This window comes from Tursiops truncatus, chromosome 9, assembly GCF_011762595.2.
Source record: "Tursiops truncatus isolate mTurTru1 chromosome 9, mTurTru1.mat.Y, whole genome shotgun sequence".
In the NCBI taxonomy this organism is placed as follows: Eukaryota; Metazoa; Chordata; class Mammalia; order Artiodactyla; family Delphinidae; genus Tursiops; species Tursiops truncatus.
In genome coordinates, this window is record NC_047042.1 from 45,489,209 (window position 1) to 45,513,747 (window position 24,539).

At 36.7% G+C, this 24,539-nt stretch overlaps 1 protein-coding gene and 1 long non-coding RNA gene across 4 annotated transcripts in view; one reads left to right on the forward strand and one right to left on the reverse strand.

Moving 5' to 3' along the window:
• The window catches only part of LOC117313588 (uncharacterized), a 214,008-nt gene extending 190,969 nt beyond the window's left edge, over window positions 1–23,039 (forward strand). For both annotated transcript variants that reach the window (XR_004528115.2, XR_012333958.1), the window contains one exon: window positions 906–23,039. This is a non-coding gene — a long non-coding RNA (uncharacterized lncRNA). The remainder of the gene's footprint in view (window positions 1–905) is intronic.
• Window positions 1–24,539, reverse strand: part of SDHAF3 (succinate dehydrogenase complex assembly factor 3) — an 81,833-nt gene that overhangs the window by 6,563 nt on the left and 50,731 nt on the right. The gene's annotated exons all lie outside the window — the stretch shown is intronic.

Consider the following 24,539-nt stretch of genomic DNA (forward strand, 5'->3'; position numbering starts at 1 on the left):
GGGAGAAAGTGAGAGTGGCATGGACATATATACACTACCAAACGTAAAATAGATAGCTAGTGGGAAGCAGCTGCATAGCATATGGAGATCAGCTCAGTGCTTTGTGACCACCTAGAGGGGTGGGATAGGGAGGGTGGGAGGGAGGGAGATGCCAGAGGGAAGAGATATGTGGACATATGTATATGTATAGCTGATTCACTTTGTTATAAAACAGAAACTAACATACCACTGTAAAGCAATTATACTCTAATAAAGATGTTTAAAAAAATGAACTTAAGATCAGTTATCTGTGGGACAATGTCAAAACTGTGTTTAAATGGAATCCCAGAAGACAATGAGGCAAAAATTCTTTTTGAAAAATAAATGCACAGGTTCAAAAAGATTAGCAAGCTCCAAGCAAGATAAATACAAAATGAAGCCACACCTAGGCATACAGTAGTCAGATTGTTGAAAAGGACCCATAAAGTAAAAATCCTAAAAGAAACTTACATAGTATGACCATATGTGTAGAAAATATATATTCTTTAGAGTTATATACATATGTTCAAAATGTATGAAAACAAGCGTGGAAACAACAGACACCAATGTCAGGATACTGATTTCCCCCTTCCTTGTTTTTCGAGGCGAAGACTGGGGTAAAGTTTTAGCTGTACTTTTAGTATTCTATTTGCTTTTTAAAAGACTGATTTAAGCAAATACTGTAAAATGTCAGTATGTGTTAAATCTGGGTGGTGGATATATGAATGTACTTTATACAATTTTCTTCTTCCTATATTTTGGAAATTTTCATAATTTTACACTTAAAAATTTAAGTATACAAAATTCTAGAACATTTCACTGGGGTATAATTTATAATAATTAAGGTAACAATCTAATGCTTATCTTAAATTCTTATGTTTCTTGAGAAAACTAGAAATGCATTTCACACAGAAGTGTGATGAGGAGGTCCCAGTTCAAGATGACAACAAAGAAGGCTCCTGAACTCTTCTCTTCCCACAAACGCACCAAATCTACAGCTATACATAGAACAATTTTCCTCTGAAAAAAATCCAGAAACTAGCTGCACGACTCTTACATATTGGGTAAATAAAAAAAAAATCCACACTGAAAAAGGTAACAGAGGCTGAGACACAATCTCCCCATAAACCCCAACCCAGCACTGAGGATCTGCAAATAGGTGGGCACCATCCTGGCATGCTCCCATTACCCTGCCACAGGTTGTCAGTATCTCTACGAAAGAAGCTTGTAAGGCTGGTCTAATAGTGATGAACTCTTTCAGCTTTTGCTTCTCTGTCAATAGTAAGTCCGTATCTATCAACAGTTATTTTAAATGTCATGAACTAAATTATTCAATCGAAAGACACAGAGTAGCTGAATGGATTAAAAAAACAGACATAACTATATGCTGCCTACAAGAGACTCAATTCAGCTTTAAGGACACAAACAGACACATGGAAAAAGATATTCCATGCAAGTGGAAACCAAAAGAAAGCTGGGGTAGCTATACTTACATCAGATAAAACAGACTAAGACAAAGACAAAAAGAGATACAAGGAAGGTCACTGTATAATGAAAAGGGGGTCCATCCAAAAAAGAATGACATTTTTAATATGTATGCAGCAAATATTAACAGATCTAACGAGAGAGACAGGAACTACAATAATAGTAGGGGGCTTTAATACCATACTTTCATCAATGTACAAATAATCCAGACAGAAAATCAGTAAGAAAACATTCAAGTCCATCTCGTGTAACATGCACTTTAACAAACATTTACAGAACATTTCATTCAAAAGCAGCATAGTACACATTCTTCTTAAGCACACATGACACATTCTGCAGGATAGACCTTATGTTAGGACACAGATTAAGAAGACCGAAATCACATCAAGCATCTCTTCCAACCACAATGGTATTATTACACTAGAAATCAATTCCAGAAAGAAAACTGGAAAATTCATAAATATGTGGTGATTAAATACCATGAAATTGAACAACCAATGGGTCAAAGAAGAAATCAAAAGAGAAATCAAAAAACATCTTGAGACAAACAAAAATGGAAATACAACACACCAAAACGTATAGGATGCAGCAAAAGCAGTTCTAAGAGGGAAGTTCATAGTGATAAATGACTACATTAAGAAAAAAGAAACACCTCAATAAAAAACCTAACTATATACCTGAAGGAACAAGAAAAAGAAAAACCTAAGCCTAAAGTTAGTAGAAGGAAGAAAATAACAAAGATCAGAGCAGAAATAAATAAAATAAAGACAAGAAAGGACAATACAAAAGTTCAATGAAACTAAGCTGATTTTTTGAAAAGATAAACCAAGTACACATACCTTTAGCTAGATTCACTAAGGAAAAAAGACTCAAATGATATTAGACATGAAAGAGAACAATACAACTGTTCCCACAGAAATGGAAAGGATCATCAGAGACTACAATGAACAATTATCCATTAACAATTCAGACAACCTACAAGAAATGGATAAACTGCTAGAAACATAAAACCTACTAAATAAGACCGAATCATGAACAAATAGAAAATCTGAACAGACCAATTAGAAACAAGGTGATTGAATCAGTAATCACAAACCTCCCAAAAAACGTAAGTCCAAATGGATTTACTGATAAATTCAACCAAACATTTTAAGAATTAATACCAATCCCTTTCAAACCCTTCCAAAAGACAGAAGAGAAGAGAATACTTCCAAACTCATTTTACAAGACCAGCACTATTACTCTGAGACTGAAACTAGACAAAACAAACAAGAAAATTACAGGCCAATATTCCTCATAAATATGAATGCAAAAATTCTCAACAAAACATTAGCAAGCCCAATATAACAATACACAAAAAGGTTCATACACCATGATCAAATGTGATTTATCCCTGGGATGACATGGTTCAACATCAGCAAAACAATGTGATACACCACATTAACAAAACTAAGGATAAAAATCATATGATCATCTGAATAGATGCCAAAAAAGCATTTGACAAAATTCAAATTCAATTATGAAAACTCTCAACTGGGTACAGAGGGAACATGCCTCAACATAATAAAGGCCATATATGACAAGCCCACAGTTAATATCATACTCAGTGATGAAAAACTGAAAGCTTGTCCTCTAAGATCAGCAATGATAGAAGGAAGTCCACTATTGCCCCTTTTATTCAACATACTACTAGAAGTCCTAGCCAGAGCAATCAGAACAAAAAGAAAAAAAAAAGAAAAGGCATCCAAATAAAATAAAGTAGTAAAGCTGTCATTATTTGTAAACGACTTACATATAAAACCTTAAAGACTCCAAGAATTAGGTAAAGTTACAGGATACAAAATCCATATACAAAAATTAGCTGTATTTTTATACACTAGTAACAAACTATTAGAAAAATTAAGACAATCCCATTTACAACTGGATTAAAAAGAATAAAATACTTAGGAATAAATTTAACCAAGGAGCTGAAAGACCTGTATACTGAAAACTGTAAGACATGGATGAAAGAAATGGAAGAAGACACAAATGAAGAGATACTCCATGCTCACAGACTAGAACATTGTTAAAATCCATACTACCCAGGGCAATCTATGTATCCAACGTAACCCCTATCAAGATTCCAATGGCATTTTACAGTAAACAATACTAATATTTGTATGGAACCACAAAATAGCCAAAGCAATCTTGAGAAAGAAGAACAAAGCAAGAGGCATTACACTTCCTGCTTTCAAACTATATTACATAGCTTTAATAATCAAAACAGTATGGTATTGCAATAAAAAACAGAAACAGATCAATGGAACAGAAATAGCCCAGGAGTAAATCCGTGCATATGTGGTCAACTAATTTATGACAAAAGAGCCACAACTATACAATGGAGAAATGACAGTCTCTTCCTGGATAAAGAAAATGTGGTATATGTGATTTTATATATATAATACCATATATAATACGATATATATACACGCACACACACAAAGGAATATCATTAAGCTATTTGCAACATGGGGGCATTGTGCTAAGTGAAATAAGTCAGATAGAAAAACACAAATATAGTATAATCTCACTTATATGAGGAATCTTAAAAAAAAAAAAACCTCACAGATTCAGAGAACAAATTGGTAGTTACTAGAGGGAGGGAGCTGGGCAGAGAAGGGAGGAAATGGGTGAAGGTAGTCAAAAGGTACAAACTTCCAGTTATAAGATAAATAAGTCCTTGGCATGTAATGTATACATGGTAACCATAGTTAACAATACTGTATTGTATATTTGAAAGTTGTTAAAGAGTAAATCATAAAAATTTTCGTCACTAGAAAAAATGTAAATGTGTGGTGATGGATGTTAACCAACTTATTCTGGTAGTCATTTCACAATATATACACACATTAAATCATTATGTTGTAGACCTAAAACTAATACAGTGTTATACAATCATCCCTTGGTATCCACAGGGTATTGGTTGCAGGACCCCCTGTGGATACCAAAATCCAAGGATGCTCAAGTCCCTTATATAAAATGGTGTAGTACAGTCGGCCCTCTGTATTAGTAATTGCGGAACTCACAGATACAGAAGGCCAACTACATGTCAATTATATCTCGATTTTTAAAAATTTGATAATTCAAGCCCATATTGGTTTGATAAAATGCCAAAAAAAAAAAGATCTAAGGGGAATGATCAGTGAACATTTTGAGTGTAAAGACTGTCACAGCAGGGAAAAAGAACACCCTTCCCCCCTGCTGTCACCCTCTATTGCCTACCAGTCTGCCCCATGCACTTTCAACATTCCTCTATTGACAGGATACAAGAAAAATGTAAAACAAACAAACAACCCAACAACTTTAAGACAATCTGTATGTGTCCAAATATAGGGAGAAGCAGCAATAAAATATTAATTTTCTGACTAGATCCCCTGCCATGAAAACCTCCCTAGAGGGAGAAAGACAGAGAATAGAAAAACATCTCATATGAGCTACAGCACCCTTTGGTTTCAAGCTTGTCATGCTAGCCTCTAAGAATAAAGCTATCCCAGAATTTTCCTCAAGTTAGAAGACTCCTATGATTTGATCTCTTGAACCAAAAAGAATGCACAGTGCTTCCTCAGGTAGCAGAAAGCCATCAAAGGAAGACTCTTTGAGTATGGTGAGAGAAGGTGTAGTGAGTTGAATGATGTCCTCCAAAGATAACAAGTCCTGATTCCTGAAACCTGTATTACCTTATATGGTAAAGGGTTTGCAGATGTATTTAAATTACGAATCTTTGAGCTGAGGAGATTATCCTGGTGGGCTCTAAATACCATCACAAATGTTCATAAAGGAGAGACTGAGAGAAATTAGACACACCAGAGGAGAAGGTGTTGTGAAGACGGAGACAGTCTGGAATGACATGGCAACACGTCAAGGAATGCCTTCACCCACCAGAAGCTAGGAGAAGCAAAGCACGGTTTCTCCCTGAGAACCTCCAACATCTTGATTAGGACACAGAGCCTCCAGAACAGTATGAGAATAAAATTCTGTTGTTTTAAGTCACCAAGTTGTGCTAAGTTGTTACAGCAGCTCCAGGAAACTAATACAGCAGTAAACTACAGAAATACGATGTTAGGAAAGGCTTTTAACAGGAAAAACTACCCTTCATGCTATGGTAACAACTTGAAGTGTGGCCTGCTAATTCTCTTTCTCACTAGAGTTTTTAAAAAGGCAGAGAACCTAGACTACCAGAGTACCTAGTCTTATCAGTGACAATAATTAGAAATATTTTAAGAGACTAGTTATGCCTTCACTGTACTTTCTTATTCTTTATGTATTAAACTTGTCTATAGTCTGAATCCAACTGATTACCATTAAATTACTGGTAACAAAGTAGATAGAATCTTTTATAACATGACTTTCACTTAAAAGATAAAAATAAACTAAGTAGATAGAATCCTTTATAACATAACTTTAACTTAAAAGATAAAAATAAACTGTCCATCTAATAAAATTACCTCTAAAGCAAAGTATTAGCAAAATGCAGGCAAAGACTTTTTTAAGAATAAAAATGAACTGTATTAGATTTTTTTAAACCAGCTTTGGGACTTAAAAAACTAAAGGAATAACTCAAAAAGAGAAACAACCAGATATTATGGGCCTCCTGAGGGAAGTACTTAACACAGAAAATCTATCTGCACTGAATATCCTCTACATTTAACCCAATTTACAGAATACGTTAAATATCACTATGGAAATTCAATCAGCAGAATCCAGACTATGAAAAGCTACAAAAACAAACAACCCCAGTCTTAGAGCTAATAAAGAAAAAATAACTTTACAGTGGAGAAACCTAGAAGACACCACATTAACCAAATGATCAAGATTAACATTACCAGTAATAAGTGATACTGAAAACATCATGGTAAAGTAAGATGCTCCCTTTGTCTCTCCTCTTCAATCTGCAACCACTAAAACATCTGACCTCAACAAAGGTACCTCTGCCCAACACATCAGGATGCCAGAGATCCACACATCTGTACATCTAAAGGTGGGTAGACTGGAACACATAGAGAAGACAGAACCAGAAAAAGAGCAAAGGCAGTGCCTGCAATCCCAGCTACCTGGTTGTGGCAGCAGAGCCCACAGCCCCAGGGAGCCCAGTAACAGCAGAGGAGTAGCACACATGACTCCAGACACCTGGCCACGTTGGCACTCCTGGCCATGATAATTGGGCAGCAGCAGCAGAGGGGCCTATGACCACATTCCTCCAGCCACAGAGGCACCCACCACTCTGACCCCTTGCTCAGAGCAGTGGTGCCTGCAAACACGACAACCCCAGAAACAGAAGAGGCAACCTTGCCCCAGCTCCTCCCCATTCCCCTCCCCCCACAGCAGCAGAGCCTGTGGCTTGGGAGATCCTGGACACAGCAGAAGCGCTTACCATCCCAGTGTCCCTGGTGGCAATGCCAGCAATACCGCAGCAGCAAGGCACCAACAACCCTCGAGGCACAAGCAGCAACAAGGTCAACTGGCAACACCTATGACAGGTGGTAGAGGGTGGAAAGTGCCAACTCTCAAATATAACCAGAGGCAGCTAACGTAAGAAAAACAAAAAACTTGTGTCATAGTGTCACCCACTGGAAAACAAAAGAAAGGACTCTAATTTCTAACCTGTTGAATCCTTAGAATTAAATTAAAAAACCAAAACTAAAACCAATAACTTTAAAGAAGAAAGATGTTTGCTATTTCAAATGCACCAGCAGAGGAACAAGTCATCAAGTACCATGAAGAACCACAGTAACACTATATCAGCAGTCCCCAACCTTTCTGGCATCAGGGACCAGTTTTGTGGAAGACAGTTTTTCCATGGACCAGGGCTAGGTGGGAATGGGAATGGTTTCAGGATGATTCAAGCAATTTACATTTATTGTGCACTTTACTTCTACTATTATTACATTGTAATATATAAAGAAAGAATTTTACAACTCACCATAATGCAGAATCAGTGGACGCCGTGAGCTTGTTTTCCTGCAACTAGAGGTCTTGCCTGGGGGTGATGGGAGACAGTGACACCTGAAGTGTGTTGCTTATTTCCAGTCTACTCCATAAGATGCAGCTTAATTGTCACTTGCCACTCACTGATAGGGTTTTGATATGAGTTTGCAAGCAACTGATTTATTATGGTCCCTGTTCAGTCAAACCTCGCTGCTAATGATAATCGGTATTTGCAGCCACTCCCCAGCACTAGCATCACCGCCTCTGCTCAGATCATCAGGCATTAGATTCTCATAAGGAGCACGCAACCTAGATCCCTCACATGCACAGTTCACAGTAGGGTTCACGCTCCTATGAGAATCTAATGCTGCTGCTGACCTGACAGGAGGCGGAGCTCAGGCAGTAACGCGAGCAGCTGTAAATACAGATGAAGCTTCGCTCCCCTGCCCAGCACTCTCCTTCTGCTGTGCAGCCTGGTTCCTAACAGGCCATGGACTAGTACCAGTCTGTGGCCTGGGGGTTGGGGACCCCTACACTGTATCACAAAAAGAGAATGACAATTCTCCAGAAACCAAACTTAAAGGCATGTAATATTGTGATCTAACTGATAGAAAAGTCAAAATAGCTGCCACGAAGAAACTAATAAGCTTCACGAAAACTCTGAAATGAGCTCAGGAATAAAATTAATGACAAGAAGGAATACCTTACCAAAAAGATTGAAAGGTAAAAGAACCAAACAAATTCTGGAGATGAGGAACTCAATAATCAAAATGAAGACTGCATTAGAAAGCACTAAAAACAGAGCAGACCCCGTGGAACAGAGAATTACTAAGCCTGCAGATAGAAATCTATAAATAATATAGATAGAAGAAGAAAACGAATGAAGATCAAAAAAAATTGAAAAATAAAAAAGAAAGAATGCCATTTGCAGTGACATGGATGGACCTAGAGATTGTCATACTAAGTGAAGTCAGACAGAGAAAGACAAATATATGATATCACATATGTGGAATCTAAAAAAATGGTACAAATGAACTTATTTACAGAACAGAAATAGAGTCACAGGTGTAGAAAACAAACTTATGGTTACCAAGGGCGAAAGGGGGAAGGGACAGATAAATTGGGAGATTGGGATTGACATAAACACACTACTATACATGAAACAGATAACTAATAAGAACCTACTGTACAGCACAGGGAACTCTACTCAATACTCTGTAATAACCTATATGGGAAAAGAATCTAAAAAAGAGTGGATATATGTATATGTATAACTGATTCACTTTGCTATACAGCAGAAACTAACACAACATTGTAATCAAATATTCTTCAATAAAAATTAATAAATAAATAAATTTTAAAAAGAGGAAATTCTCTAAGACCTATCCAACTCTTTTAGGAAAGGCAACATTAGGATAATGAGTATCCCAGAAGGAGAAGGGAGGGAGAAGGAAACAGAGTTTATCTAAAGAAATAATAGCTGAGAACTTCCCGATCCTGGGGAAGGAACTGGATATACAAGTCAATGAAGCTAAGAGAACACCTAATTACCTCAATGCAAAAAGACTTTCTCCAAGACATTCTATATTTAAACTGTCAAAAGTCAATGACAAAGAATTTTAGAGGCAGCTAGGGAAAAATGTATGATAACTGACAAAGTAACCACCACTAGGAAATGAGCAGATTTCTCACCAGAAATTCTACAGTCCAGGTGAGTATGAAATGATCACCTCAAAATTCTCAATGATAAACACTGTCAGCCAAGGACACTCTATCCAGCAAAGTTATTCAGGTATGAAGGAGAAATAAAGACTTTCCCATCTCTGAGGGAGCTCATCAACACTAGACCTGCCTTACAAGAAATGCTGAAAGGAGCTCTTCTACCAGAAACAAAAGGCCAGAGTACACAAAACTTTGCATAAAGTGATAAATCTGAACATTTCAACTCTACATCAGAATATTATTATAGAATAAAGGTTAAAGAGGAAAAAAAGCAGCAAAAATAACTATAGCTACTTCAATTTGGTAACGAACTCACAATATAGAAAAGGATAATTTGAGACAACAAAAACAAAGGCAGCAGGGGAGAGGAAAAGGACAGAACCCATTTAGGCAAATGAAGACAAGATGCTGTCATCACAAAAGAGACTATTTTACCTATGAGACATTTTATACAAACCTCATGTTAACCACAAAATACAAATCCAGAACACAGACACAAAATATAGAAAAAGAGGAAACTGAGAAAACACAGAAGACCACCAAAGGAAAACGGCAGACAGAAACATAAGGAAAAAGAAACAATGGAGACAGCAACCAGAAAACAAAGCATAAAATGGCAAACTAAGTTCCCATTTATTAATAATCATCCTAAATGTAAATGGAATGAATTCACCAATTCAGACCCAGAGTGCACAGCTGCATTATAAAACACGACCCAACTATATTCTATCTCCAAGAGACTCATCTCAGCTCTAAAGACAAACTTGGGCTCAAAAGTGAAGGGATAGAAGATGATACTACAAGCAAATGGCAGCCAAAAGAAAGCACGCATAGCCATAATCACATCAGACAAAACAGACTTCAAGCCAAAAAAGGTAACAAGAGACAAAGATGGACATTAATTATGATAAAGGAGATATTTCATCAAGAAGACATAACAGTTATTAATATAAATGCGCCTAACATAGGAGCACAAAATATATACAGCAATTATTAACAGACCTAACAGGAGAAATTGACAGGAACACAGTAATAGTAAGGGACTTTAACACCCCACTTACATCAACAGATAAATCATCCAGACAGAAAGTCAAAAAGGAAACAGTGGCCTTAAGTGAAGCAGTAGACCAGATTGATTTGATATGGTTTTATAGAACATTCCATCCAAATGCAGCAGAATACACATTCCTCTCAAGTGGACATGCAACATTCTTAAGGACAGACCATATGTTGGGATGCAAAACAAGATCAATAAATTTAAGACTGAAATAATATCAAGCATCTTTACTGATCACAGTTGTATAAAATTAGAAATCAACTCTAAAAAGAAAACTGGTAAAATCAGAAATATGTGGAGACTGAACAACAGGCTACTGAACAACTACTGGATCAATGAAAAACTCAAAGAGGAAACTTAAAAATACCTGAATAGAAATGAAAATGAAAATACAACATACCAAAATCTACGGGATACGGCAAAAGCAGTGCTTAGAGGAACATTTATAGCAATATAGGCCTACATCAAGTAACAAGAAAAAATCTCAAATAAATAAACTTACACCTAAAGCAATGAGAAAAAGAACAAACAAATCCCAAAGTCAGCAGAAAGAAGAAAATAAAAGAGATCAGAGGAGAAATAAATGAAATAGAAACTAAAAGGACAACAGAAAAGATCAATGAAACTAAGAGCTGGTTCTTTTAAAAGATAAAATCAACAAACCTTTAGCTAGACTCACTAAGAAAAAAGAGAAGGCTCTGATAAATCAGAGATGAAAGATAAGAAATAACAATGGATGGCACAGAAATACAAAGGATTATAAGAGAATATTATGAACAGCAATATGCCAACAAATTGGACAACCTAGAAGAAATGGACAAATTCTTAGAATCATACAACCTTCCAAGACTAAATACTGAATAAAACAAATCTGAATAGGCCAATCACTAGTTAAGAGATTGAAACACTAATCAAAATCTCCCAGCAGACAAAAGTCCAGGACCAGACAGCTTCACTGGTGAATTCTACCAAACATTCAAAGAAAATTTGATAACTATCCTTTTCAAACTCTTCCAAAAAACTGAAGAGGGAGGAATGCTTCCTAACTCACTTTACGAGGCCAACATTACTCTAATACCAAAACCAGACAAGGACAACACAAAATTACAGGCCAATATCTCTGATGAACATAGATGTAAAAATTTTCAACAAAATTATTAGCAAGCCCAATACAACAATACATTAAAAAGATAATACACCATGATCAAGTGGGATTTATTCCAGGTATGAAGGATGGTTCAACATCATCAAACCAATCAACCTGATACACCACACTAACCAAATGAAGGATAAAAACCATATGATCATCTCAACAGATGCATAAAAATGATCTGAAAAGATTCAATACCCATTTATCACAAAGTCTCTCAATAAAACGGGTATAGAAGGAATATACCTCAACATAACAAAGGCCATATATGACAAACCCACAGCTAACATCATACTGAATGATAAAAAACTGAAAATGATCCTTCTAAAATCATGAACAAGACAAGGATGCCCACTCCCAGCACTCTTACTCAACACAGTATTGGAAGTTCTAGCAAGAACAACTAGGCAAGAAAAAAATAAATAAAAGGCATCCAAACTGCAAAGAATTAAGTAAAACTGTCACTATTTGCAGATGACATTTTATTTAGAAAACCCATAAGACTCCACCAAAGAACTATTATAAATATTAAACAAAGTAAAATTGCAGGATACAAAATCAACAAAAGAAGTCTGTTGTGTTTCTAACACTAACAGTGAGTTAGCAGAGAGAGAAATTAAGAAAACAATCCCATAAAAATGTTATAGACAAATGTTACATGTGCTTTTCCTTTCCATTATTAATTCATGTATTTATCATTTTATACTCTGCTCTTTATTAAATATTTCATCATAAAATTAATCCATATCAAAATTCATCACAAACTTAAAGAAAAAAGAAAATCCCACTTACAATCACAATAAAAAGAATAAAATACCTAGAAATAAATTTAACCAAAGAAGTGAAAAACCTATACACTGAAAACTATAAGACACTGTTGAAAGAAATTGGTGAAGACACAAATAAATGGAAAGACAGTCAATATTCATGGATTGAAAGAACTAACACTGTTAAAATGTCCACATTACCTAAAGCAATCTATGGGTTCAATGCAATATCTATCAAAATCCCAAGGACATTGTTCATAGAAATAAGACCAAAAATTCTAAAATACAAATGGAACCACAAAAGACCCCAAATAGTCAAAGCAATTCTGAGAAAAAAGAACAAAGCTGGAGGTATCACACTCCCTGATCTCAAACTGTATTACAAATCTATAGCATGTTATAGCATGTTATAGCATCAAAACAGCATGTTAGCAGAAAAACAGATACGCAGATCAATAGAACAGAATTGAGAGCCCAGAAATAAACCCCTTATATGTGGTCAACTAATTTATGACAAAGGAGCCAAAACTATACTATGGGGAAAGGACAGTCTCTTGGGAAAACTGGACAGTCACATGCAAAAGAATCCCTGCCTTATACCATACACAAAATTAACTCAAGATGGATTAAAGACTTGAATATCAGACCTGAAACCATAAAACTCCTAAACAAAAACTATAGGCAGTACACTCTTTGACATCAGTCTTAGTAATATCTTTCTGGATATGTCTCCTCAGGCAAGGGAAACAAAAGCAAAAATAAACAAATGGGACATCAAACTAAAAAGCTTCTGCACAGCAAAGGAAACCATCAACAAAATGAAAAGACAATCTATCAAATGGAAGAAGATATTTTCAAATCACATATTTGATAAGGAGTTAATATTCAAAATACATAAAGAAGGCATATAACTCAACAAACAACCTGATTAAAAAATGGGAGGAGGAACTGAATAGACATTTTCCAAAGATGGCCAACAGACACATGAAAAGATGTTCAGCATCACTAATAATTAGAGATACGCAAATCAAACCCACAATGAAATATCACATCTTGCCTGTTAGAATGGCTATTGTCAAAAACAGGTGTTGGCAAGGATCTGGAGAAAAGGGAACCCTCATACTGTACTGGCAGAAATGTAAATTGGTGCAGTCACTATGGAAAACAGTATGAAGATTCCCCAAAAAAACAGAACTACCATATGATCCAGCTATTCCACTTCTGGGTATTATCCAAAGAATATGAAAACACTAATTCAAAAAGAAATAAGCACCCCTAATATTAATGGCAGCATTATTTACAATAGCCAAATATGGAAATAACCTAAGTGTCCATTAACAGATGAATGGATAAAGAAGAAATGGTGTGTGTGTGTGTGTGTGTGTGTGTGTGTATGTGTGTGTGTATAACCATTCAGACATAAAAGAGATGAAATCTTGCCTTGTGACAACATGGATGGATCTTGAGGGTATTATGCTAAGTGAAATAAGTCAGAGAAAGAAATATATGACTTCACTCATATATGGAATATAAAAAACAAAATAAGCGAACAAGCCAAACCAAACAAAAAACAGAAACAACAAACACATAGGTCAGAGAACAGATTAGTGGTAACCAGAGGGGAAAGGGTTGGCAGGGCAGGGTGAAATGGGTAAAGAGGATCAACTGTATGTTTACAGGTGGAAACTAAATTTTTGGTGGTGAGCACAATGTAGTGTATAGAGAAGTAGAAATACAATGTACACATGTTTAAAACATATGTGAAGTTATAATCCAATGTTACTTCAATAAAGAAAACTAAAAATAATACATGATATTAATATCATGACCCTCAGATAATTACACACTGAGATGGGTATTAAGCTCTGTAATATTCATCTCAGTAATATACAACTTCAATCTAAGCACAAGAAAATATCAGACAAACCTCAATTAAGAGACACTCTAGAGGGACCTCCCTGGTGGCGCAGTGGTTAAGAATCGCCTGCCAATGCAGGGGACACCACTTTGACCTCTGATCCAGGAAGATCCCACATGCCACAGAGCAACTAAACCCATGTGCCACAACTACTGAGCCTGCACTCCAAAGCCATGAGCCACAACTACTGAGCTCACATGCCACAACTACTGAAGCCCGTGCACCTAGAGCCCATGCTCCACAACAAAAGAAGCCACCGCACCACAACGAAGAGTAGCCCCCACCCACCACAACTAGAGAAAGCCTGCACGCAGCAACAAAGGCCCAATGCAGCCATAACTTAATTAATTTTTTAAAAAAGACACTCTAGAAAATAACAGACCAGGAATCTTCAAAAGCTTTAATGTCACAAAAGACAAGGAAAAACTAAGGAACTATCACACATTAGAGGAAACTAAGGCAGCATAACAACCAAATCCAACGTGTAATACTAGATTAGGCCTTAGAACAGAAAACGAATATTAGTGTAAAAACTGGTGAAATTGAATACACTTAGTAACTAATATTGCACCAATGTTAATTGCTTACTTCTGATAATTGTACTATAACTCTGTAAGAAGCTAAAAGAATAAGGAAAAAATATCTAAAACAGATTTAATGGACATATCAACTAATCACAATGCATCAGTTTATTTGGATTCTTATTCAAATGAAGTGCTATTAACAAATAGACAACTAGGAAATTTAAAAAACTGATTAGATGTTTGATGATACATGAATTAGGAATTATTTCTAATTTTGGAGGTATTATGGTCATTATTTTAAAGTCTCTTAAATATTGAAATATTTGTGAATAAAATTATATGCTTGTGATTTGCTTTAAAATAACCTAGGGGTGAGAGGAAAAGTAGGTGGGAATACGGATGAAACAAGACTGGCCTTAAACTGATGTTAAAATGTTGGAAGCCAAGTGATAGGTACATGGTGGTTTCTTATATTTTCTCTATATTTGTATACGTTTGAATTTTTTTCCATTAACTAAAAACAATACGTACATACATATACACGTGCATATATAACATCTAACTTAAACAGAATTAACTGTGTACAAACAGCACTAAACTAAAACTATTCCCATCACTTATAAATTTCAACTATGAGTATGAAATTTAACGTACCTCCAAAGCTTCCCAGACACTGAAACGCTACCATTGGCCTAATCTAACCCCAAGCCTGCAACTCTAGAGAGTGCTCTCATGTTGCTTTAACTTCTCAAACCAAAAATCATAGCTCTCAATTATTTTTGTTTCAATGAGTGATATTAGGTGTCTTCAATGCTAAATTTAAATTAATTTTTATGAATCAGCACAGAAAAAAGCAAACTTTTATTCAGATTCAAGTATTATTTGTTCTTTGCCGCCTCAACTTCTAAAATACCCTTCGGGGTTTTTGTTTGTTTTTGTGGATTCAGCAGGGTTCAAATAAGAAAACTAGGTAGCTTTGAGGGTATCTTTTTTCAGTCCTGAGAACTTTGTTTCCAATGATTACCTGGGTAACAAAGTTTCATCCCTTTTAGTCCTTGTTACTTAATCTTATTTGAGCCTCAGTCTCTCCTGCACCAATTAACCATTTCCTTAGGTTTCTCCTTCTTAAGTGTTCATTAGAGAGCACACTAAGGTTCTTTAATTTAAAAATACCCTACATTCATCATCCATTTTTCTTTTTTGTTTCTGACAATATTCTTAAACACTTTAGAATTACTATAATTTTTAAGACAGACACATTTTTAAAATTGAAGTAAAACATACCAAAATCTTTTTTTTTTTTTTTTTTTGCGGTATGCGGGCCTCTCACTGTTGTGGCCTCTCCTGTTGCGGAGCACAGGCTCCGGACGCACAGGCCCAGTGGCCATGGCTCACGGGCCCAGCCGCTCCGCGGCATGTGGGATCTTCCTGGACTGGGGCACGAGCCCGCGTCCCCTGCATCGGCAGGTGGACTCTCAACCACTGCGCCACCAGGGAAGCCCCAAAACCATTTTTAAATAGGCTTCACAACAATTTCCTCACCAAAAGAATAGAATTTTGAATTGATATTTTAACACATGCTTGTGACTGTTGATTAAATTCATTTTGTGCACCACTTAATTACTATTTGTATTTATAATTAATGTAAATCACTGAATTTGTGCTACCTGCCCCACAGGCTAGCATCAAAGTAGAATAAAATTCCTTATACACCTGACGTACAAAACTTGACACTGATTGGTTCTTATAAACAAAGCTGCGCCACAATTTTTAAAGATGCCAATGAGAAACACAGTTGGCAAGAAGAGAAGAGAATGGGATTGAATATGAGATGGTGATAGAATCTCAGAAAGCCCAGAAGCTATAGATTTCAGAGAATTGAGACTTTAAGTGCAAGTAACAGGAACATGTGGGCAGAAAAGATACTGAACATATTCATATCTTAAAAAAATACATGTATATAGAGAAAAATATAAGGATTGGTCAAATTAACCATGGTACATCTATGCTATAGAATAGTATGCAACAGTTAAAAGGAATAAAGTAAAAAAATGTACTGACATAAAGAGCTCCCCAAGACAAGTAAAAAAAAGCAACTTGCAGATTATGTGAATACAATTCCATTTGCATATGTTTTAAAAATATGTACAAATTTATACATGTAATAGAATTTTTATATATTTATGTAAACACAGAAGCTGAAAGAATGCCCACAAAAGTTTAGGGGGATGTCTTTCATATTTTGTTCTGAACATCTCACCTCTGTACTGTTTTGATCTTTTATAATGAACACTATTTTAATAGTTAATATTATTTAAGTAGTTAAGTGGGAGGGAAAGAAAGCAAAGAGAAGCTTATATGAGAAATTTTGGAATGGAGGAAGTTACAACTCTGCTTTTTCATGATTTTCCTAACAGCAGAGACCAAATCAATTTGCCTATTGTGCTTAATTAACTTGGCCATAAAGATTAACAAAAGAAAACTCAAATTCCATTATCTTGTTTAATCACATACCTACTACTTGTCTTTCTTTGTTCTTTAAAACAAAATTACAACTAAATATCCCAAAAGCACAGTCAGAAACACTTTTGGTTCTGTAAGAAACCATGACATATGACAATCCAAACCGTCAAACTTTGTAAATAAAAGGATTGCGTCCCAAAAGGATATTCATATTTAGAAAAGCATTTATCATAGACCCCCTTTAATGAAACCAAATGGTTTAAGATATCTTTCTTTTGAACTATATAAGTCATATTATTAATTCCATTACAAGATAGGCATGTATGGTGCTGCCATGCCCACAATTTCCTGGAAAGCTAAAATGACAATAATTTTTCAGAGTTTTGGCAAACTAAATTATTTATACTCCTTCAGTGTAAGCTCACAAAAAGAAGGACAACTACTAGATCTAAAAGGAAAAAATTACCTTTTGCCCAAATTACTGAATTATTTAAAAATTTTATTTAGCAACATTGAACCAATAAACTTGTTTGGAGCATTTAGTCAAGCTTTCCCCAGAGAACTGATTAAAAATGCCATGCGTCCTCCTCCTCAAGGAACAAAACCAACAAAAACAGCCGCTCTGTAAGAAACCTGAAAGTTACCCGAATTACAATGACTAAATTCAAAGACACCTTGGGGATTTGAAGCACAGCTGCCTAAGTCATTAATACAGAATACTTTATATTACAGAATAAAAAAGGAATCCATGTTGTCAATAATAATAAATTTGACTTCTTGGCTCTCTTTAATCAGGTTTTATGATTTTCAAGTCACTGATGACAGATTATCCCTTTTTACAGCACAAAAAATATCAAATAACCACCTATGCTATTTCTTAGCCCCCAAACTCTTTTATTACATCACACTGACTCACAGAATACAAACAAACAAGAATACAAAGTAGCACCAGTGTCACCAATCATTGTATTTCTCAGGTGGCCATGAAGCTGGGCCTCCCTGGAATCAAGTTTCCCAGGTTCCTCTGCCCAGTGCAGTAAAGCAAACTCAGGTCTCACCTGTGACTCCAGGGATGAACAAAAAAGGTATTAATTACTACCTAAAGCAGGAAAAAAAGACTGGAACAAGAACATGGAAGATTCTTGGTTAGGAAAATAATAAGGAAATGTAGACAATCTGGTTCACAAATGCTCCTTACACTTGTTTACTATGAATTCTGTAGTCACATACAAATCAAATATGTCATGATGGCAGAAATGAGACGTCAGTGCAAATAAATAAGTTGTCAATTATCTAACTGCTATAAGGATTTAACAAAAATAAAATCTAGGAGAAGACCTTCAAGATGGCAGAGGAATAAGATGTGGAGATCACCTTCCTCCCCACAAATACATCAAAAAGACATCTACATATGGAACAGCTCCTACAGAACACCTACTGAATGCTGGCAGAAGACCTCAGACTTCCCAAAAGGCAAGAAACTCCTCACATACCTGGGTAGGGCAAAAGAAAAAAGAAAAAACAGACCAAAAATAAGGGACGGGACCACACCACCCGGAGGGAGCTGTGAAGGAGGAAAGGTCTCCACACACTAGGAAGCCCCTTCACTGGTGGAGACAGGGAGTGGCAGGGGGGAAGCTTCAGAGCCACGGAGGAGAGCGCAGCAACAGGGGTGCGGAGGGCAAAGCGGAGAGATTCCCGCACAGAGGATCGGTGCCAACCAACACTCACCAGCCCGAGAGGCTTGTCTGCTCACCCCCAGGGGTTGGGGGGGGGGCTGGGAGCTGAGGCTCGGGCTTCGGGTGGATCCCAGGGAGAGGACTGGGATTGGCTGCGTGAAGACAGCCTGAATGGGGCTAGTGCACCACGGCTAGCTGAGTCGGGAGGGAGTCCGGGAGAAGTCTGGAGCTGCCGAAGAGACGAGACCACTGTTTCGGGGTGCACGAGGAGAGGGAATTCAGAGCACCGCCTAAATGAGCTCCAGAGATGAGGGCGAGCCGCGGCAATCGGTGCAGACCCTAGAGACGGGCATGAAACACTAAGGCTGCTGCTGCAGCCACCAAGAAGCCTGTGTGCAAGCACAGGTCACTATCTGCACCTCCCCTCCCGAGAGCCTGTGCAGCCCGCCACTGCCAGGATCCCATGATCCAGGGACAACTTCCCCGGGAGAACAGGCACACCTCAGGCTGGTGCAACGTCATGCTGGCCTCTGCCGCCACAGGCTCACCCCGCATTCCCTAACCTGCCCCACCTGAGTGAGCCAGAGGCCGAGTCAGCTGCTCCTTTAACCCCTCCTGTCTGGGTGAAGACCAAATGCCAGAGGGCGACCTACATGCAGAGGTTGGGCATTATCCAAAGCTGAACCCAGGAGCTGTGTTCTGAACAAAGAAGAGAAAGGGAAATGTCTCCATGCAGCCTCAGGAGCAGTGGATTAATTCCCCACAATCAACTTGATATACCCTGCATCTGAGGAATACCTGAATAAACAACAAATCATCCAAAAATTGAAGTGGACTTTGGGAGCAACTGTACACTAGGGGTGTGCCTTCTGCATATAATTTGTTTCTAGCTTTATGTTCATCTTAGTTTACGATCTAGAGCTTATTATCATTGGTAGATTTGTTTATTGATTTGGTGGCTCTCTCCCTTTCTTTTGTATACAATATTATATTTATATATACTAATTTAAATATTTATATATTTTTTCTTTTCGTGACTGTGTTTGTTTCTTTGTGTGATTTTGTCTGTATAGGTTTGCTTTTACCATTTGCCCTAAGGTTCTGTCTGTCCATGATTTTTTACTACAGTTTTTATTAGCACTTGTTATCATTGGTGGATTTGTTTATTGCTTTGGCTGCTCTCTTCCTTTATTTTTAAATTACTTTTCTATTTTAATAACTTCATTTTCTTTTTTTCTTTTTTTTTTTTTCTTTTCTCCCTTTTCTTCTGAGCTGTGTGGCCGGGTGTCTGGTCTGAGCCTCTGAGGTTGGAGAGCCGAGTTCAGGACATTGGACCACCAGAGACCTCCTGGCCCCTCGTAATATCAATCAGTGAGAGCTCTCCCAGAGATCTCTGTCTCAAGGCTAAGACCCAGCTCCACTCAACAACCAGCAAGCTCCAGTGCTGGACACCTCATGCCAAACAACTATCAAGACAGGAACACAACCACACCCAGTAGCAGAGAAGCTGCCTAAAATCATAGTAAGTTCACAGATGCCCCAAAACACACCACTGGACGCAGTCCTTCCCACCAGAAAGACAAGATCCAGTCTCATCTACCAGAACACAGGCACCAGTCCCTTCCGCCAGGAAGCCTACAAAACCCACTGAACCAACCTTACCAACTAGGGGCAGACACCAAAAACAATGGGAACTACGAAACTGCAGCCTGCAAAAAGGAGACCCTAAACACAGTAAGTTAAGTAAAATGAGAAGACAGAGAAACACAGCAGATGAAGGAGCAAGGTAAAAATCCACCAGACCAAACAGAGAAAGAGGAAATAGGCAGTCTACCTGAAGAAGAATTCACAGTAATGATAGTAAACATGATCCAAAATCTTGGAAATAGAATGGCGAAAATACAAGAAACATTTTAGCAGGACTTAGAAGAACTAAAGAGCAAAGAAACAATGATGAACAACACAATAAATGAAATTAAAAATTCTCTAGAAGGAATCAATAGCAGAATAACTGAGGCAGAAGAACAGATTAAGTGACCTGGAAGATAAAAGAGTGGAAATAACTACTGCAGAGCAGAATAAAGAAAGGTTGAAAAGAATTGAGGACAGTCTCAGAGACCTCTGGGACAACATTAAATGCACCAACATTCAAATTATAGGGGTCCCAGCAGAAGAACAGAAAAATAAAAGGACTGAGAAAATATTTGAAGAGATTACACTTGAAAACTTCACTAACGTGGAAAGGAAATAATCAAGTCCAGGAAGTGCAGAGAGTCCCATACAGGAAAAATCCAAAGAGAAACATACCAAGACACATATTAATCAAACTATCAAAAATTAAGAACAAAGAAAAAATATTAAAATCAGCAAGGGAAAAGCAACAAATAACATACAAGGGAATCCCCATAAGGTTAACAGCTGATCTTTCAGCAGAAACTCTGCAAGCCACAAAGGAGTTGGTAGGCCATATTTAAAGTGATGAAAGAGAAAAACCTACAAGCAAGATTACTCTACCCAGTAAGGATCTCATTCAGATTCGACAGAGAAATTAAAACCTTTACAGATACGCAAAACTTAACAGAATTCAGCGCCACTAAACCAGCTTTACAACAAATGCTGAAGGAACTTCTCTAGGCAGGAAACACAAGAGAAGGAAAAGACCTACAATAACAAACCCAAACAATTAAGAAAATGGTAATAGGAACATACATATCAATAATTACCTTAAATGTAAGTGGGTTAAATGTTCCAACCAAAAGACATAGACTAGCTTAATGGATACAAAAACAAGACCCATCTATATGCTGTCTACAAGAGACCCACTTCGGACCTAGGGACACATACAGAGTGAAAGTGAGGGGATAGAAAAAGACATTCCATGCAAATGGAAATAAAAAGAAGGCTGGAGTAGCTATTCTCATCAGACAAAATAGACTTTAAAATAAAGACTATTACAAGAGACAAAGAAGGACTCTACATAATGATCAAGGGATCAATCCAAGAAGAAAATATCACAATTGTAAATATTTATACACCCAACATAGGAGCACCTCAATACATACAGCAAATGCTAACAGTCATAAAAGAGGAAATTGACAGTAACACAATAAGAGCAGGGGACTTTAACACCCCACTTTCACCAATGGATAGATCATCCATAATGAAAATAAATAATGAAAATAAATAATGAAACACGAGCTTTAAATGATACATTAAACAAGAGAGACTTAATTGATATTTATAGGACATTCCACCCCAAAACTCCACCCCAAAACAACAGAATACACTTTATTCTCAAGTGCTCATGGAACATTCTCCAGGATAGATCATATCTTGGGTCACAAATCAAGCCTTGGGAAACTTAAAAAAACTGAAATCGTATCAAGTGTCATTTCCGACCACAATGCTATGAGACTGGTTATCAAATACAGGAAAAATTCTGTAAAAAATACAAACACATGGAGACTAAACAATGCACTACTAAATAACCAAGAGATCACTGAAGAAATCGAAGAGGAAATCAAAAAATACCTAGAACCAAATGACAATGAAAACACGAAGACCCAAAGCCTATGGGATGCAGCAAAAGCAGTTCTAAGAGAAGAGTTTATAGCAATACAATCCTACCTCAAGAAACATCTCAAATAAAAAACCTAACCTTACACCTAAAGCAATTAGAAAAAGAAGAACAAAAAAACCCCAAAGTTAGCAGAAGGAAAGAAATCATAAAGATCAGATCAGAAATACATGAAAAAGACATAAAGGAAACAATAGCAAAGATCAAAAAACTAAAAGCTGGTTCTTTGAGAAGATAAAATTGATAAACCATTAGCCAGACTCATCAAGAAAAAAGGGAAAAGACTCAAATCAACAGAATTAGAAATAAAAAAGAAGAAGTAACAACTGACACTGCAGAAATACAAAGGATCATGAGAGATTACTACAGCAACTACAGGCCAAAAATGGACAACCTGGAAGAAAGGGACAAATTCTTAGAAAAGCACAAACTTCCGAGACTGAACCAGGAGGAAATAGAAAATATACACAGACCAATCACAACCACTGAAATTGAAAACGTGATTAAAAATCTTCCAACAAACAAAAGCCCATTTAGAGAAGAGCTAATACCTATCCTTCTCAAACTCTTCCAAAATATAGCAGAGGGAAGACTCCCAAACACATTCTACAAGGCCACCATCACACTGATACCAAAACCAGACAAAGATGTCACAAAAACGAATACTACAGGCCAACATCACTGATGAACATAGATGCAGAAATCCTCAACAAAATGCTAGCAAACAGAATCCAGCAGCACATTAAAAAGATCATGCACCATGATCAAGTGGGGTTTATCCCAGGAATGCAAGGATTCTTCAATATACACAAATCAATGTGGTACAGCATATTAACAAATTGAAGGATAAAAACCATATGACCATATCAATAGATGCAGCAAAAGTTTTCAACAAAATTCAACACTCACTTATGTTAAAAAAAAAAAAAAAACTCCAAAAAGTAGGCATAGAGGGAACTTACCTCAATAAAGGCCATATATGCAAACCCACAGCCAACATCATTCTCAGTGGTGAAAACGGAAACCACTTCCACTAAGATCAGGAAAAAGACAAGGTTGCCCACTCTCATCACTACTATTCAACGTAGTTTTGGAAGTTTCAGCCACAGCAATCAGAGAAGAAAAAGAAATAAAAGGAATCCAAATCGGAAAAGAAGTAAAGCTGTCACTGTTTGCAGATGACATGATACTATACATAGAGAATCCTAAAGATGCTACCAGAAAACCACAAGAGCTAATCAATGAATTTGGAAAAGTAGCAGGATACAAAATTAATGTACAGAAATCTCTTGCATTCCTATACACTAATCATGAAAAATCTGAAAGAGAAATTAAGGAAACACTCCCATTTACCACTGCAACAAAAAGAATAAAATACCTAGGGATAAACCTACCTAAGGAGACAAAAGATGTGTATGCAGAAAACTATAAGACACTGATGAAAGAAATTAAAGATGATAGAGATAATTAAAGATGGAGAAAATTAAAGATGGAGAGATATACCATGTTCTTAGATTGGAAGAATCAATATTGTGAAAATGACTCTACTACCCAAAGCAATCTACAGATTCAATGCAATCCCTATCAAACTACCAATGGCATTTTTCACAGCACTACCACAAAAAATTTCACAGTCTGTATGGAAACAGAAAAGACCCCAAAGCACCAAAACAATCTTGAGAAAGAAAAATGGAGCTGGAGGAATCAGGCTCCCTGACTTCAGACTATACTACAAAGCTACAGTAATCAAGACAGTATGGTACTGGCACAAAAACAGAAATACAGATCAATGGAACAGGACAGAAAGCCCAGAAATAAACCCATGCACATATGGTCACCTTATCTATGATAAAGGAGACAAGAATATACAATGGAGAAAAGACAGCCTCTTCAAAAAGTGGTGCTGGGAAAACTGGACAGCTACATATAAAAGAATGAACTTAGAACACTCCCTAACACCAACACAAAAAGAAACTTAAAATGGATCAAAGACCTAAATATAAAGCCAGACAGTATAAAACTCTTAGAGAAAAACATAAGCACAACACTCTATGACATAAATCACAGCAAGATCCTTTTTCACCCACCTCCTAGAGAAATGGAAATAAAAACAAAAATAAACAAATGGGACCTAATGAAACTTCAAAGCTTTTGCACAGCAAAGGAAACCATAAACAGACAGAAAGAGAACACTCAGAATGGGAGAAAATATTTG